This window comes from Elephantulus edwardii, unplaced genomic scaffold, assembly GCF_000299155.1.
Source record: "Elephantulus edwardii isolate Elephantulus edwardi_28Jun2011 unplaced genomic scaffold, EleEdw1.0 scaffold00304, whole genome shotgun sequence".
In the NCBI taxonomy this organism is placed as follows: domain Eukaryota; kingdom Metazoa; phylum Chordata; class Mammalia; order Macroscelidea; family Macroscelididae; genus Elephantulus; species Elephantulus edwardii.
The window spans coordinates 512,571-530,648 of NW_006400054.1; the positions used below are offsets into that span (position 1 = coordinate 512,571).

At 47.1% G+C, this 18,078-nt stretch overlaps 1 protein-coding gene across 1 annotated transcript in view; it reads left to right on the forward strand.

The window, feature by feature from the left end:
* GPR133 (G protein-coupled receptor 133) overlaps window positions 1-18,078 on the forward strand; it is a 99,473-nt gene that overhangs the window by 50,853 nt on the left and 30,542 nt on the right. The window lies entirely within an intron of this gene.

The window sequence follows — 18,078 nt, forward strand, 5'->3', positions numbered from 1 at the left end:
CTTCCCCTCCTGCGCTGTCCCTCCACCCTCCCAAGCATGATGTCCCTCTCCAAGGACCCGTCCCTCATGGCAACATGTCCAGAGTATGTCAGACGAAGCCCCAGAATCCTTGCCTCCAAGGAGTAGCTTGGTTTAATACAAAAATCAACAGTGAGTGGTGATTGTCAGGGTGAGAGGAAGCAGATGACAAATCAGACCCAAAAGACTAGGGAGAGAGAAGATGAGCTGGTTGTAAGGTGTCTTCATTCTCCAATGTTCCTAAAACAGAAATACTGCAAATGGATGGCTTGAACAAACAATCCTTTGGGATTGCAACACAGCTATATGTGTATTTTTATTAAATATGTATATATTTTTAAAAGTTGTTATTTTAGTGAAAGAATGGGTTTTATTTTGTTCACTGATACACATTTTCCTGCCCCTCCCTCTCCCAATTCACTCTGTAATGCTTGTCCTGTTCTAGATTATCAGTTGTCATACACACAATACCTAATCCTCCATTTCCTTTAGATAGTCCCTCCTTTCTCTCATTCCAGTGTAGTGTTAATCATCTATCCATTCTTTCTCTGCTCTCTCCTCTCCATCCTACTTTTATAATAGTTGTCCTGTGTAGTATTTGTCCTTTGGACCTCGAGATAGTTCACTCAGCAGAATGTCTTCTAGACTCATCTGTGTTGTGTAGTGTTTCACAAGTTCATTGTTATTTCTAGGTTTTATGTTAACAAGCTTCTTTTCCATTTAAATGCCCACTTTTCTCTCACTCTAAGCCACTGTAGTTAATAACTATGGAATGAAAAGCTCATTGGGTATTTTCCTAATCTGTATTAAAAGGCTTACATGACTTTAATCTACATTCTCTCATGTACTACCCAGCATCATCACACAGACAGCAAATCGTCAAGTGAATTGTCTCCTGAACAATACTAGTTCAAGTTTGCCCTCACAGCTGACTCAACCCCCACACAATCATGAACAATAAAATTTGTGCTACCTGGGCTGGGTATGAAAACAGGGGCATCAGTGTTGATGGTATAGTGAGGGAATAACCCAGAAGAAGGTGAGACAGGAGCATGGATTGTAAGGATGAGCTTTGGTGGATATGAGAAAGAATCTGAACAAGTTCCCTGACAGGACTGATCATGCCTTTGCTAGGTGAATGTGGAATCTGGAAGCTCATCTAAAGTAGGAACGGGGTTGTTTCTGGCTGGAGGTAGGAGCAGCAGGTGACACAACAGCAGAAGGTCTGAGTTGAGTTCTTCAAACCAGGTCAAGTAGGAAAACTGCTTGTGGTTTACAAATCACCCTGGGTGGTCCAGGAAGCATCTTTCCTGTGTTGGCTCAGGGCTGTCCCTGTGAAACTCTGGACAAAAATGCTTCATTTGCAAAGTGCTTGGAGCATAGATCAGATCCAGGAAGCTGGGAATTCAGAGAGTTCCAGCTGAAACAATACACATTCATTGCCTGCTGGTGGCCCATTGCATCACTACCTCAGACTTCCTTTCTCCTTAGAGGAGGATGGTTACAGTCATCATCATCATCATCATTCCCCTCAGGATGTATTGGCAGTTGATTGCAGCCAGGAAACGATGACGGGTGGACCAGGTGTTTCTGCCATTGCTCGCACTAGAATTTGACTTGTATTTTTCTGGTCCAAATTTTCAAAGGCTCATGAACCCTTCCTATTGTAGCCCTGCTCCAAATGTTTCCCCATCTGTCTTAGTGGGATGCTCCCTTGGGGATGTTCTAGGGACATCTACACCTGAACACAGTGCAGCATTATGTTGATATACTCCACAAGGCAGCGTGAATTCATTCTCTCTTTTGATTGACTCCACAATACCAACGCACACTCTGTTTCATTTCCTTCTTTGTTATTTGTTTTGAAAGAGAAATGGAGTGTTGGTATGGTGAATTCTCATAAAAATGCCTCAGCTCGAACAAATTGGAAAAATTCAGCAACAGATCATCATGTTCCAGGTTGTAAGATGTGGGGCACAGTATCTGAATCCCTAAAGCCTCCTTGCTGTTTCTCAACTAAAAGGAACTGTTTAGAAGAGAGGATTTCTCTTTTCCAGGGGGCTCCAGATGAGGAATCAAAGCCCAGCAGGTTAAAGACTGATGAATTGTTTCAGAAGATCCTCCCTGTCTTAGATACTTATAAAAACAAATATATTGTGGTGTCCAGGATCTGGGCCATCTTACAGTCCCTACACAGAGCTCTGATCTGAGAACTTCTCAATAACTCCTGGGGTCTCTCTGAAAAGGACTGTATATCAGACCAGGGAAGACATGTGGTTGGGAGAACAAGGCTGATTGTGACTATTACCTTCCGCACAAACAAGAAGAACCAGGCCATAAGCCGCCTGCCACCTGCTGCTACTCCTGGTCCCAAGGTTGTCTTCTGTATTGAACAAACTGAACTCTGTGACAGGGGCTTAGTTCAGGTCCCTCATGGGCTTTGATTTACAAGGGCAGGGTCTCAGAGTCCCCCTGCACCAAATCAACCCTGCTTTGTGCTTCAGAGAACAGTCTGTTTGCACAAATACATGGTGTCCACCGAGGAAGAACGAGCAATCCACTATTTAGGGGCGGAACGTTCTATAAACGTCAGTTCAATCAAGCTGATGGATAGTGTGCTTAAGTCTTCTAGGTCCTTATTGACTTTTTTGTCCACTTGTTCTACAGTTATTGAAAGACAGATATTGAAATCTCAACTGTAACTGTGGACTTGCCTCTTTTCCCTTGTAGTTCCATCGGTTATTGCTTGGAGTGTTTCAAAGTTCCGTGATTAGGTATGCACACGTTTAGAACTTATGTGCTTTTGAGGAACTGATACTTTTATTCTCATGAAATAAATTTCTTTATACATCGTAACATTCTTCACACTTAAATGTACATTGATAGTGTTACTTATAGTCACTCCAGCTTTATTTGCTTAGTGTCATCCTAGTCCCTCTATTTATATCCTTTCACTTTAAAATGTATATCTTGCTTAATGTAGAAAGGTGATGCCCCCATGACACCATAGTTAAAGTCTTCCGCTAAACAGAAGGTAGGTAGTTTGAGCCTGCCAACTACTCCTTAGGAGAAAGATACCACATTCTGTTTATTCATCTCAAGAGGACAGCCTTGGCAACCCTAGGGGACAGTTGTCCTCTCTCTCGTAGGATGACAACAGATTGAATTTGGGTGGCAATGAGTGGACTGGCTTGTGGTTCTTTAATACAGCTCTGGAAGGCAACGTATAACTTCATTTTTCTTTTCTTGCTGTGTACCATCATATCGGATTCTACTGGCACAGAAGGAGATTGCCCCTCCTTCTCCAGAGGACCATCTAGTGTATTCGAACCACGTGTCTTTGGGAGTGCAGCACAGCTTCTTGCCACTAGGCCTCCAGAGCTCCCTTGCATTTTTCTTTCTTAGCCAATGTTATATTCTCTGTCTTTTGGGACAATTCGTAATGAATGTGATGATTGGCATAGTTGGGCTTAAATCTACAGTTTTGCTGTTTGTTTTCTGCTTGTCTCACCTGCCCCCTGTTTCCTTTGTCTTGTTTTATGGCTGTCTTTTGGATTAATTGTGTGTTTGGGATATTTTAAAAGTGAATCTATTTTTTTTTCTCCTTTATTTATGTGTTAGCTATACCTTTTAAAAATATTTTTATTGTGATTTTAGCAAAAATTTATAGAAAAGTTGGATTTTTGTCCATTCATTATTGCACATTTTCCTCTCCTTTCTCCCCCAGATCACTTAAAAAAAATTTCTTTCATTATTGAATACTATTCCTCTTTGTAAGGAGCTTTAATAGCCTAGAAGTTGAACTGCCAACCCTAAGTCATGTGTTTCGAACCCACCAACCCTCCACATGAGAAAGATGGGCATTCTTCTCCCGTGCAATTTAGACCCTGGAGGATCAATCTCCTTCCATGCCTCTGAACACCCTGGAGGGTCAGCTACGAGTCAAGCTTATACTCATGTATGAGAACAACAGCATGTAACAACAACAACTTTTTTTCATTTTAGTGTTTGATTTGGATTTAGGGATCACTACCATTTCATTTACTCATTATGTCTCAGAAAGTTGGACAGTGAGTAAGGATGATTGAAGAAGAATCGATGCCTTTGAGTTGGAGTGTTAGAGAAGAACATTGAATATCCACATGGATTGTCAAGAGAATAAACAAATATGTTTGGGAGAAGGTGCAGTCAAGTTGCTTCTTGGAAGCAAAGAAGACAAAGCTTCATCTTACATGCTTTGGGCATGTTATCAAGAGGGGCCTGTCCTTGGAGAAGGACATCATGCTTGGAAAAGGTGGAAGGTCAGTAAAACAGAGGAAGACTTTCAATGAGTGTGATTGAAACAATGACTGTAGCAACAGACTGAAGTATATCAGAGGTGATAAGCACAGCACAAGATTGTGAAGTTCAGATCTATTGTCTGTGGGTGGCTGTGAGTCGTAGTTGACTCGACAACACTCAACAACAAACAAAAACGTCTTTTGTCAGAAGGAGCTCTGGTGGTGTAGTTCACTATGTGTTATGCTGCTGACAAAAAGGTAGAGGGTTTGAACCCACCCATCCCTCCTCAGGAGAAAGATGAAGCATTTATAAAGATTACAGCCTTGCAAACCCGATGAGATGGTTCTACTCCATCCTACGCGGTCAGGATGAGTCAGAAGTGACTTGACAGAGGTGAGTTTTCTTTTGTTGCTGATGTCCAGCGTCTTGGAAACACTGACTCATATATTCTTGTGTTCACACTCTTTGGGGCAGGTGATAAATCTGGTTTCTCATTCTAGCTTGGGAAAAGGTCCCAGTGACTGTTTCCTGGTGCCTCCATTCCAGCCTCTTCTACATCCTGATGTAGGCCAAGTCTTTTTGCATTAGAGAGTTGCTTTTTTTTTTCAGTTGCACTTAATTTGTGTGTGGGAGGGGGACATTGGAAGAGAGATTGAGGCAGACCATGAAGGAACCCAAATGGCTTTCCTAGAAACAGGTATTCTCTGGCTAGCTGACCCCAGGAGGGGTCCACTCCCTTTTCCCAGTAACGCCCAGCTCCACAGGTCACAGGAGGACACTGGTAACAATTCAAAGGCTCTTGTCCATAGAAATGTAAATTCAGCCCATGGCGTATTTCCCAGGGGATGTTGATCGATCAGCTTTGCCTGCTCTGTGTCTGTTGGCAGGTGCTGGTCTGGCGTCCCCAATGCTCTTTTCTGACTTCGAGCCCCAGGGGATCTTGGGACTTGCTCTGAAGTGACTGTGACACTTGACGATTCCCTGATCCACCAATCAGCTCTGATAGGCGTCCATTCAGTGTCTGCGTGAGAATCTTGATTCAGCCATTGAAGAGTAATTATCCTGTGAGAATTTCAAGAGAAAGGCTTTATATATGCTCCATGGACTTAAGAAAAGTTTGAGGGTTTCCCACCCCCCCATTGTGGTAAACGTCTTGGCCTTTTCTGTCACCTCCCTGTGAGCAGTTTAGTGATGCTGTGTTTGTCATGTTTCGTCACTGCCATGGCTGTTCCCAGAGCCTCCTCACCCTTAGCAGGTCCCTGGGTTCTGGGTCACTCCTCCCCTTCATCTTCCTTCCCTTCCTCTGCCTGCACCCCTCCATCCCCCAAACCCCAGTGCTGGCTCAGTGACCCCAAGAAGGCAGGTGGAGCCATTCCACAGAGCTCCTAAGACTGTGATCTTCCCAGCCACCAAGAGCCTCATCTTCCCCGTGGAGAGGCAGGTGGCTTCAAACCACTGACCTTTTGAGTAACAACTCCTTCTAACCACTGATAAGCTGCGGTTTCTCTATTTGTCTGTTGTAGATCCTTTCTATTAGAGAGCACAAAAGATGTCCTTTTGTGTCCGGACCGACTTATTTTACTCAGTGTATTTTTGAGGTTCGACAGACTCAGTGGTGTGCATCACGATTTCATTTCACTTGTGGCTGGGAGATGTTCCTCTGTGTGTGCACTCGTGTATGTGTATGTGTATGTGTATGTGTACGTGTACATGTACATGTATGTGTATGTGTATGTGTAGGAGAGAGAGAAACAATATGTGTTTGATCCTTTGTTCATGATGTAGTTTTAAGATGAGTCTGAGTCATTCTGATAACGAAAAAGAACTTCATTTTTCTTTACAACTGTGTAGTATCCCGATGGGGAGCTCAGAGGGTGTACTTTGTAGGAAGTCTGTAGGGAGTTGCACTGCTGACCCAAAGACTGAGCCTTTCTGGTGGTTGGGAATCTCTAGCAGCTCCGTGGGAGAAAGGTGGTCATTCTCTTTCCCTGTGATTTACAGACTCAGAAGTCCCCTGAGGGGGTCAACAATGAGACGATTTTTACTTGACGGCAATGAGTGTCTGAGTTTGAGTCTCATATGGATGGACCATGGTGTGTTCATCCTTTCCTCTACTACTGGACTTTCAGGCTGTCTCTCCCTTTTTGCTGATGTGAATAGTTGTTTTTGTTGTTGTTAAATGGCATCAAGTGAGAACAACTCAGAGCAACCCTACGAACAGCATATCTGAACCAAATCCTGTCCTGTGCCATCTTGACACTAGAGCCCGTTGCAGCAATCACCATGTCAGTCCACCTGGTTGAGGGTCTTGCTCTCCTCTGCTGACTCTCCACCCTTCCAAGCATCGTGTCCAAATATTAAACAATGCTTGTCATTGTTTTCCTAATTTCAGCTGACATCCAATTTGGGCTCTACCACTACACTACCATAACTATCTGTGTTCTTCTACTGTTCATAGGGTTTTCAGAGGCCTGTTATTTAAGAAGTGGATGGCCAATCCTGATTCCTAGTCTGTCTTAATCTGGGAGCTCTACTAAAACCTGTTCAACATGGATAACCCTTATAGCATTTGACACACCCGTGGCACAGCTTTCAGTATCACAGCAATCCACCAGTTATCTTAGTACAGCAAACTGACAGACAAGTGCTGTACCCCTTGGAACAATGTTCTCCCCAAACACAATAAAATGCCAGTTTAGTTTATAACTCTAATAACAAATAAATCATCACGCCAAGAATTTTGTGAGTGTTCCAGGGCCTACAGGCAGTAGGTTAAAGCATTTTTATTTATGGACTGAGAAAATGGAGGAGCCTGGTGACACAATGGTAAATACCTGGCTGCTGACTGCAAGGTCAGTGGTTCAAATCCACCAGCCACTCCATGGAAGAAGGATGAAGCAGTCTCCTTCCAAAAATATGCCAGCCTTGGAAACTCTACCTTCCTACAGGGGTGATTCTCTTCCATCCTACAGGGCTGCTGTGAGTCAGAACCAGTGCTACAGCAGTGTGTTTGTTTGTTTGCTTGCTTGCTTGCTTGCTTTGGGGATAAAGTAGAGTGGAGCATGAGACAAAGGAAATTAACAGGAATGCAGATGGCCCTGCATGCTGGTGAGTGATAGGCTGTCCACCCCTCTTAGAGTGTTCTAGAAGGCAGAGAAAAAACTCCCCAATTCTTGCTTTCCTCTCTGATCTGTGTTCATGGAATGCAGTGCCATTTCTAATGTTGTCACAAGGGAATTCAAGATTGCATGAACGTGACTTGCTATCATTATCAGCGACAGAACAGGCTATAAACAGATCAGAATGTTCATTCACTCAGTCTGCCACCGTATCAGTTCCGACTCTCCACGACCCTGCATCAGCTTCCCCAGGCTGTGAGTCTCAGTGGGAAGAGACCACCTGCCTTTCCCTCAGAGAAACAGTGGATTTGATCTGTTGGAGACACGCGCTTTGTATTTTGCAGCCTAATAACTCCTTACAGACTAAGCCACCAGGGTGGGCAGCCACTGCTGCATAGCAGGCAGTGAAATAGATGGGAGTGTCACAACCTTTTAAACTCTAAAGTAGACGTTGTACTCCCTGGGAGTCTGGGATGGTCTCCCGGGGTGAGGAAGGGTCGAATGTATAATTGGAATTTTCCTGATTTTTGGGCAAATCTCCCAGCCACCGACTCTGGACCATTCAGCTGAGATGTGGATGTTCTGAACACAGTTTTCTTCCCAGTAAGCTGGCCACTGCTTGTGGACATTTCTGGCTGCAGTCTCTTTCTCAGACAGAGCAGAGTCTGGGCTCCGTGGGAAAGCCCGGCACCAGGCTCTCTGGCATTTGGCAAAGCCCCTGAGATGTGGGAATGAGAGACAATTATGGTGATAAATCAGGGCTGCTCTGAAGACACCTTGCCTGGGCCCACCTGGCCGGGGTCCTGGCCCCCTGGCAGACGATTCATGAGTGGCGCCGAGAGGTGCAGGCTGAGTCCCGGGAGGTGGAACAGGTCACAGTGAGGCCGTATTTCAGGCTCAGCTTCTCTCTGCTCCTCTCCTGTAGGCACTGGTGCTGGGCTGACTCAGGCGGCTCTGTGAGAGCCCAGCGGGATCCCCTTTAGCAGCTGAGGTGTGACCTTTAGGGAGGAGACCACCAGGCCTTTCCACCAAGGGTCCCTTGGGTGGGTTTGAGCTTCCAGGCTGCTCAGCTCGAAGTTGAGCGCTTACCCATCTGTGGCGCTCAGCGACTCCACAAGTGTCCCAGTGCCACTAAGTCCGTGTGACTCAGAGGCCCTGTAGGGCAGGGCAGAACTGCCCCTTGGGTTTTGAGGATGCAAATCTTACAGAGGCTAGCTGCCTCACCTTTCTCCTGCAGAGCGGCTGGTGGGTCCAAGCTGCTGACTTTTTGTGACCAACCCAGTGCTTAACCTGCTGCGCCCCAATGTCCCGTGCTAGCTCTCACTGTGCTGGGTCAGTTCTGGCCCGTGGTGGCCCTCCACTTAGTTTCTGAGGATGCAAAGCTTCACAGAAGGAAACTGCCCATCTTTCCCCTGTGGAGCAGCTGCTGGATTCGAACTGCCGACTTTTTCATTATCAGCTCGATGTTTAATCTCTGATGCCACCAGGGCTCTTTCCTGTCCCAGTACAGATAATATAAAAGGAAGGTATGGAACAGCTTGGGAAAATTCAGACTAAGAGGCTGGTGGAGGAGAAATTATGACTCAAATGTTCCATGAACAAGAGGGAGCTGGGTGGGAAGACGAAATCCAGAGAGGTTTAGAGACAAGAGCTCACTCCTCGGACAAGACAGTGTCCGGCATGGGGGCGTGGTATGCCCAGATGGGGACCCAAGCCCCCTCACTCCAGCACAGCCCACCCCAGAAACCCCCAACATCTCAGCATGCAGATTCTGGCAGCCACAGCACCACTGGGGCTGCGGAGCAGAAGTGACGTCCCTTGGGAAAACAGAGGGCACCAGCACCTGAGGGTCCAAGGGGGACTCTGGCTGAGCCATTTGGGGACGCTCGGGGGGGCAGCTGGTGAGCTCTGAGGTGCCAGGGAGAGGTGGGCGTGGTTTGACTTCGGTTGTAGCTGTCAGTAGCTGTCCAGTGACCCTGATTCATGGTGAACCCACGTGCTGATTCTGAGGAAGCAGACCGCCAGGCTTTTCTTCTGAGTCACTTCTGGGTAGGTTTAAAATGACAACTTTTAGGCAAGTGGTCAGTGTAAGTGATTATACGACCCCAAACTGGTCACGATAGTTTTATTCTGGATGACAGGAGCTATGGTTGTTATTAGGGGCTATTGAGTCAAGTATGACTCATCATGACCCAACAGCAGACCTGTCCTTCCCAGGCCATCCTCACCACCTTTGACACACTTGAGCCCATTTACTGCAGTCCCTGTGTCCATCCATCTGGTTGAAGGTCTTCCTCTCCTTCGTCATCCCTGCACATTTCTAAGCACGATCCTCTTCTCCAAGGAGTAACCTCTCTTAGCAACATGCTCCAAGTACCAGAGAAGAAGCTTTATCATCTTTGCCTCCAAGGAGCACCCTGGAATCACAGGATAAAACTCCACTGAATCCATTCTGACTCACAGCGACCTGCAGGACAGAGGAGAGCAGCCCCAGGTTTGCAAAGCTCTGGTCTGTGTGGGAGAAGACAGCCTCACCTTTCTCTTACAGAGAAGTTGCGAGGTTTGAACTACCGACCATTTGGCCAGCCACCGTGCTCTGGAATCACTGTGCCACCACCAGGGCTGGGGATAAAATGAAAAGAGTTGATTTTGTGGCAGCAGCACATGTGTGGTTTGTGGTGTTGGGCAGGAGTTGTATTACCCTGGGGCAGACAGGTGTGTGAAGCTGCCTCAGCTCTGGAACCAGCCCACCTGGAATTGAAGAAAAACACCGAATTTCCACCCCTGGGATGTGAGTCGGGGTGTCCAAGGCTCCTGCTGACTAGAAAGTGCTTGTGGGGTTGAAGAAAGCTTGGCAGGAGCTGGCCACCATGCTGAGAATGATGGCGGGAAGGTTCCAGAAGGTGGCCAAGGCCAGCCCTCTGCTGGCTGTGGGAGCTTAGTCAGGCTGCTGTAGGGAATGGCCTCAAGCTGGTGGCTCAGAGCAGCAGGACTTCCTCAGACGACCCAGGAGGATGCTGCCGGGATCCAGGTGTGCTCTGACTGCGCCGTTGCAAGGGTGGGAGAAGCCGTTGTGATTTTTTTTAACCCACTTTGCTGGCTGAGTCTATGCAAATAGCCCTTCGCTAGCTGATTTCCCCGGTGGCTAACTCTAACCTGGTGGGGATTCTAATTCCGCCTGTCAGAGAGAGACTGAACGTCAGAGGACCCCGTGTGGACTGTGTCCTCCAGCTGGGACACCTGGCTATTTGTGGTTGATGTGTATGTGGATTTCTCTCTTTCTAGTAATTCTGATTTTGATCCAGGGAGCTCTGGGGGTTTAGTGGGTAGGAAGTTGAGCTGCCAACCCAGAGACTGAGTGTCTCTGGTGATTTGTATCCACCAGCTGCTCCATGGGAGAAACATAGGCCATCTCCTCCTGTGTGATTTACAGCCTCTGCAAACCCAGGTCAGCTCTAACCCAGTGGCAGAGAGAGAGAGAGAGAGAGAGAGAGAGCATTTGACCATAATTACAGATTTACAGAAAGTCACAGACCCAGTAGAGCAGACTTAGCTCCATTACAGGCTCAGACCACACTCTGCAATGATTGGAATGCAGAACGGGAGGCATCACACCCATTCCTTGAATTCCTGAGCGTAAAAAAGAAGCTGTGTGGCATAGTAAGTTATGTGCTGGGCTGTTAACAGAAAGGTTAATGGTTCGAATCCACCAGCCTCTCTGAAGGAAAACGAAGTAGCCCATTCTCATTAAGATTTACCGTCTCTGAAACTTAATGAAGGATCACAAACTCAGTGGAAGTACATTCGCATTGAGAAGAGTTACGTTTACACACTGTTGGAGTCTGTTAAGTGTACAGTCACATGATGGAAAATGGGAACTTTTGCAAGAATGACAACACGTGACAAAGAGACAGGAAGCGAGCACGTGCCGTTGGAAAAATGGCCCCAGTGGACTCACAGTGTTGCCACAGACCTTCTGTTAGTGAAAAACACTGTCTGCGAAGCACTAAAGTGACACGGTAAAACGAGGTATGCCTCTCCGAGGGGGTTGTGGGGACTCATTCCTCATATCCCTGACAGAATACACCGTCCTTCAGAGACCACATCGCCCTGGCCACATACAGAGCCGAGGAGAGCCTCACAGGTGGAGGGTGTGTGTATCGTTCTACGTCATTTTGTCACTTGTGTTGTTTGTGTGACTGCCACCTGTCATCTCAACCAGGTTACTGAACTGATTTCATAGGTAAAAAGCTCTTCATCCTCTGCCCCCGCCCCATCAGGCCCACAGTCTTCCTCACCTGTCAGCAGCGCACAACACATCCAGTACTGTGTCCAGATTCTTCATGGGCCAGGATTTGGAGTCTTCATTTTACTCCATGGTCTTAACTAGCATTTCCCGCTCAGCTAGCAAGGTTGAACATCTTTTCCTGGGCTTATTTGCCATCCCTGTATCCTCTCCGTATCCACTGCCCATTTCCTAAACCGATTCTTTGTGTTTTGATAGCTGCATTTTGAGTCATCTTTACATAGTCTAGATAGGAATCCCGTGCTGGCTATCTGGTCTAGATGTATTGTCTCCTAGTCTCTTGATGGCCTTTTTGTGCTCTTACCAGGTTTTTCCACAGAGCAAAAGTTCCCAGTTTTTACAAAGTCTGAGTTCTTGATATTTACAGATTACAGTCTTGGGGTCATAGGTAAGACGTCTTCACAAAGCCCGATGTCCCACAGGTTTTTTCCCCTGGTTTTCTTATGACAGTCTGGGTGTTGTATGATTTACTTCAATCTGTTACTAATTTTGAGTTAAGCTTTGCATGCAATGTGAAAGTTTAAGTTGAAAATAAATTTTCTTCAGGCCATGGATATCTGATAATTCCAACATCACTTGCTGAAAAGACCACCCTTCCTCCAGTAACGGCTTCCACCTCTTCGTCAAAAATCAATCGCTCTTGTGTGCATATGGCTGTTTCTAGATCTCTGTTCTGTTTCATTGATCCCCGTGTCTGTGCCTCTGCCAGGGCCACACTGCCTTGATTCCTGTAGCGATTTCATGTGTCTTGATATCAGATGGAGCAGTTTCTACTGTATTAGTCTCCTTCTTTAGAATGATTTTTAGCTTTTTCTTGTTCTTGGAGAAAGTGCAGTCAGGGTGCTCCTGAGAAGCAAGGCTGGTGAAACTTGGCCTCACATACTTTGGGCAATGTTGTCAGGAGGGACCCGTCCTTAGAGAAGGACGTCATGCTGGGAAAGGTAGGAGGTCAGTGAAAGAGGGAAAGACACTTAATGAGATGGATTGACTCAATGACCGTAACAGCGGGCTCACGTATAGGAGAGGTGACGAGGCTGGTGCAAGACGGGGCAGGGTTCAGATCATTGTTCACAGGTCACTAGGTCACTATGAGCCCGTTCAACCACACCTGATATTACAATTTTAGAATAATCTCATCTTGTTCAGATTTTTGTAAGAATTGTGTATAATGTGTTTCTCAGCTAAAACCACAATCCTCTGGTGCCAAGCTGATGCAGACTCACAGCGACCCCTGCAGGACAGAATGGAACTGCTCGTCATATTTCTGAGGCTGTAGGTCTTTATGGAAGCAGGCGACCACATTTTCCTTAGGAAAGCGGATGGAGAGTTTGAACAGCTGACCTTTTGATTAAGCTATTGGGTGCTTAACCGCTGTACCAGCAGGGCTCTTTGTATATAAACTTATTATTAAATGCTCTCAAGTTGACCACCACCCATCGTGACCCTACGAACAGATCTGTACCCTGCCCTGTCCTGTGCCATTCTCACAGTCTCCAGTATACTTGGGCCCATTGTTAAAGTCACTGTGTCAATCCACCTTGTTGAGGGTCTTCCTCAGCTCAGCAAGGATTTAGATCTTTGACATGTTGAGTCTTCTAATTCGTGAAGCAGCCATGTATTTCCACCTGTTCAGATCTTGAGTTCCTTCATCTCATCAACATTTTGTAGCTTTCAGCACTCTTGTATACTTTGTGAACATTAAACCTACTCATTTTCCCTTTTTTACTATAAATAGTACATCTCCACTTTCTGTGTCCATGCATACGTTACTAAATTCCCTACCATTTCCCCAGTTCCCACACATAATAACCTCACAGAGTTCTCAGAGCTGTAAATCTTCAGAGAAGCAAAGTGCATCCTCTTTCGCTAGGAGTCACCAGGTGGACTCGAACCGCTCGCCTTGCAGTTAGCATCCTTGCTCTTTAATCATTGCACCACTAGGGTTCTTTATGTGGCCATTGCTAGTGTATAAAAATACACTTGATTTCTACATGCTTATCGTGCAACTTTGCCACCCCTATGTAATAGTTCTAGGAGTTTCTTTGTAGACTTGAGATTCTCTGCAGAGAAGACCACATCATCTGCAGATATAAATGGTTTCTTCCTTTTCTATCTGCATGCCTTCCCCCACCCCCATCATGCTGTCTAGCACTTCCAGAACCAAGCTGAATAACAATGGGATAGAGAAGCAAACATTGTCATCTTGGTCCAGGTCTTTTCCTGAGGAAAGCACTATCTTTCATTAATAACTAGGTGTGAAGTTAGGGAAAGAGCAAGGATGTCAGTTTAAAGACTAAGGTGTGCCTGACTCAAGCCATGGTATTTTCCATTGCTCTATATGCTTGTGAAAGTTAAACAGTGAACCAAGAAGGCTGATGAAGAACTGATGCCTTTGAATTGTACTGTTGGTGAAGAATATTGACTATTCCATGGACAGACAGGAGAACAAACAAATATATCTTGGAGGAAGTGCAACCAGGGTGCTCCTTAGAGGTGAGAATGATGAAACTTCATCTCACATACTTTGGATATGTTCTCAGGAGAGGCAGGTCCTTGGAAAAGGCCATCATGCTGGGAAAAGTAGGGGGTCACCTAAGGAGAAGACCATCAGTAGGATGGACTGACACAGTGAGGGCCCCAAGGGGCTTGAGTGCAGTAGAGATTGTGATGATGGTACAGAATGGGACGAGGTTTGGATCTGCTGTCCATGGGGTTGCTACGAGTCGAAGGGGACTCAATAGCACCTGACAACGTCAACAGCAATGACATAAAGTTAGCCGCAGGTTTAGGGGGGTTCTTTTGGTAAATGTCCTATATTAAGAAGAATCCCTCTAGTCCTTGCTTTCTGACAATTGCTGCTCTGTTTGTTAACCCAAGCACATGTGTCCCACTCTGGCAGGCACTTTCTCTGCATCGATTGACGCTCTGGTGGGATTTTCCTCTTCGGCTGTGATCATGGTGGGTTGTATCGGCTGAGTTTTGGGTATTGACCTTGTTTTGCTCCTGCTGCGTCCAGTTGCATGCTGTCAGGACGTATGTATGTAATGCCACTCTCTCTGAATCTCCACGCTGCAGGTTAGGGAAATGTCCTCGGGCGTCAAGAACACATGCAGAAGCTGTCCTGAGAGACACTGACCAGACTTGGCTTTGTTAAGGAGCCTTGTTTCTGACGGGAGGATGACACTCAGGAGACTTGAGGGCCGTGTTTTCTGGAGAAGAGAAATTGTTGCCACTCGAATGGGTTTGTCTTAATTCAGACAAATTTGACGTCGTTCAGCGCTGGTATTAGACATATAACAACGGGGTTTCTTTCCTTTGAGAACCAATTAGTGGTCAAGGGCAGGATGCTGGCTTCTCCCTGCAGCTGGGTCCTGAGTGTCCCTGTGTAACATGCAAATTAATTCCATCTTAATCACCAGCTCTTGACCAAACAGGCTGGGTCACTGAATAGGACAAGCAGCTCCAGGCTAGATTTTACCTCCGGCCTTCTCCCTCCCTCTCTGTCTCTTTTTCTGTCTATCTCTCTCCCACCAGCCTCTCTCCTTGACTCCATTCCATCTCTTTCCTCCTTTCTCCCATCTCTGTTTCCTCAGCCTCCATCTCTGTCTTTCTTCTATCTCGCTTCATCTCATTTCTCTCTGTCTCTCACTTCTCTCTCCCTCCCTCCCTCTCTCTCCTCTCTCCTCTTCTCTCCTCTCCTCTTTTCCCCTCCCCCTCCCCCCTCCCTCTCCCTTTCCCTCTCTCTCTGTCCCTCTTTCCTTCCCTCCCTCCCTCTGCCTCTCTTTGACTCCATCCTGTCTCTTTCTACCTGTCTCTCCATCTCTATTTCCTCAGATTCTCTCTCTCACGTTCTCTCTAAACACCCATCTCTCTTTCCCCATATCTCTGGTTCTTTCTCTATCTCTTCTTTTTATTTCTCTGTTCTCTCTCATTCTGGCCCTCTCCTTCTCGGTCTCTTTTACTTTCCCTCCCTATCTCTCTTTTTTTTCTCTCTGTCTGATTCTCTGTTATTCTCTGTCACACACTCTTTCTCCCTCCCTCTCTGCATGCATTTACCTCCCACTGCCTCCCACTCTCAGAAGTCCTTTCTCAGTAAATCAGTCTGGGACCCTGACCCTTGCTGATGCCGTAAATTGTCCTATTTGTGAGGAGAAACGGTGTCAGGGTTCTGAATGGCTTGGACGGCATCCCAGGCGCGGGAGCTCACGGCAGAGGTGAGGAAGCAGCGTGTGACCCAGTGCGTGAGAGCAATTAGATTCAGGGCACGCATCTCCCCATCGCCGGCAGCTGGTCTGAGAATCTTCTGAAAGCAAACCGGTTGGAGGGCTGACCCCAGCCAGTGCAGACTTTTCACTTCTCCTTGGTCAACTGAGTCAGGCGAGGGTGGGTGTGTGGCTCTGCTGAATAAGTGTGCACAGGTGTGTCTGTGTATGTACATGTGAGTGTGCACAGGTATGCCTTTTCATGCATGTGTGAATTTACATAGGTGTGCCTAAGTGTACACATGGGAGTGTGCACAGCTGTGCCTGTGTGTTCACAGGTGAGCATGCACAGGTGTGTCTGTGTCTACACATGAGAGAGTAGAGAGGTGTGCCTATGTGTACACATGTGAGCATACACAGGTGTGCATGTGTGAATGTGCACAGGTGTGTCTGTGTGCGCACCTGTGAGTGTGCATGTGTGTGCACATATGAAGGTGCAGGGGTGTACATGTGTACACACATGTGAGCGTGCACAGGTGTGCATGTGTGTACATGTGTGAGGGTGCACAAGTGTGCCTATGTGTACACAGTGAATGTGCATAGGTGTGCCTCTGTGTACACATGTGAGGGTGCAGAGGTGTGCATGTGTGTACACAGTGAGTGTGCACAGGTGTGCATGTGTTTATACACACGTGAGTGTGCACAGTTGTGTCTATATCTACATGTGTGAGAGTGCAGAGGTGTGCCTATGTGTACACAGTGAGTGTGTACAATGCATGTCCAGGTGTGCCTGTGTATACACATGTGAGGGTGCACAGGTGTGCCTATGTGCACACAGTGAGTGTGCACAGAAGTGCCTGTTTGTACACATGTGAGGGTGCACAGGTGTGCCTATGTGTACACAGTGAGTGTGAAGAGGTATACATGTGTGTATACACATGTGAGTGTGTGCACGGTGGGGCCTGGCTGCAGAGGGGTGCAGCATTGCCCCTAAAGCTTTTTTTGTTGACCACTGTGGCCTGGGACAAGAAGATGACCTGAAGACACTTGTTTTCAGTGGTGAACCTCACTGTTCCAATCCCCAGACCAAGCAATTTCACAGGGAGTTTCTTTTTCTTCTGTTTTTCACTCAAGACATCAAAGCCATTTCCTGTCCGGTTAACACCCTTCCCCTTGGCTCCGAGTGTCCTTTGTGTGAGCTGAGAGGCTGATGTGGAAGTTAGGCCAGGCAGAAGGATTGGGGAGCCAGGCGTCAGCTCATGCTGCTGAGGGGACAGTGATGGACTGGTGTCTCCCCAGCTCGTTTATATGCATATGCATAAGTAAGCACGTCGGTTTATGAGGGAAGATGTCAGATATCATAGCCTCCTCTGATGAGTAGTGGGCATCATGGTGACACGATAGAGCCCACCAGCTCCTGTGTCACTTAGAGATCCCTAGTGGTGCAGTGGGCCGGGCATTAGGCAGATAAAGATCTACAGCCTCGGAAATCTTAGGGATCTGCTCTGTCCTGTGAGTCAGAATCAACTCCGTGTCTCGGGGTAGATGGTCCAGTGGATTAGATGCTGGACTCTTAGCTGACAGGTTGGTGGTTCGAATCTGCCAACTTCTGTAGAGACTTACAGCCTCTGATGGACGCCCTGTGGGGCAGCTGTCTTCTGTCCTGCAGGGTCATTGAGCTGAAAGTGACGTGACGGAGCTATTTTATTTGTGATATGTTGGGGTGTCTGGTGTTCTTCAGCAGGGCTCTAGGGCCCACAGAGTTCCCGGGTTCTCCTTCTCCAGGGGTCAGTGACTTCTCTCTGGGGTCTCTGTGGGCTCAGAGCTGGGGCCGGCCTGAGGATCCAGGGAGGTTCAATGCTCCTCTTCTTCAGTGACAATGAGGCCATGTGGATCTCCCTCCTGCTGCCTGGGTGGCCACTGGTCTCTGCTCGCCCACTCACTGTATGCACCCCCACTTCTCCATGAGCTGTGGATGCTCTTTTGCCTGACCCCTCCACCCAGCAGTGCCCCTACCTGTTCGTCCAAGCCCACTGGCTCCTGACCAGACATGGAAAGTTCCAGGCCTCTCTGGAGATCTACCGATGGCCCAGTTCTCTGTACTCTGGCCAGTGAGGAATGGTCACCACCTACGGCCCCCTGAATCAGGGTG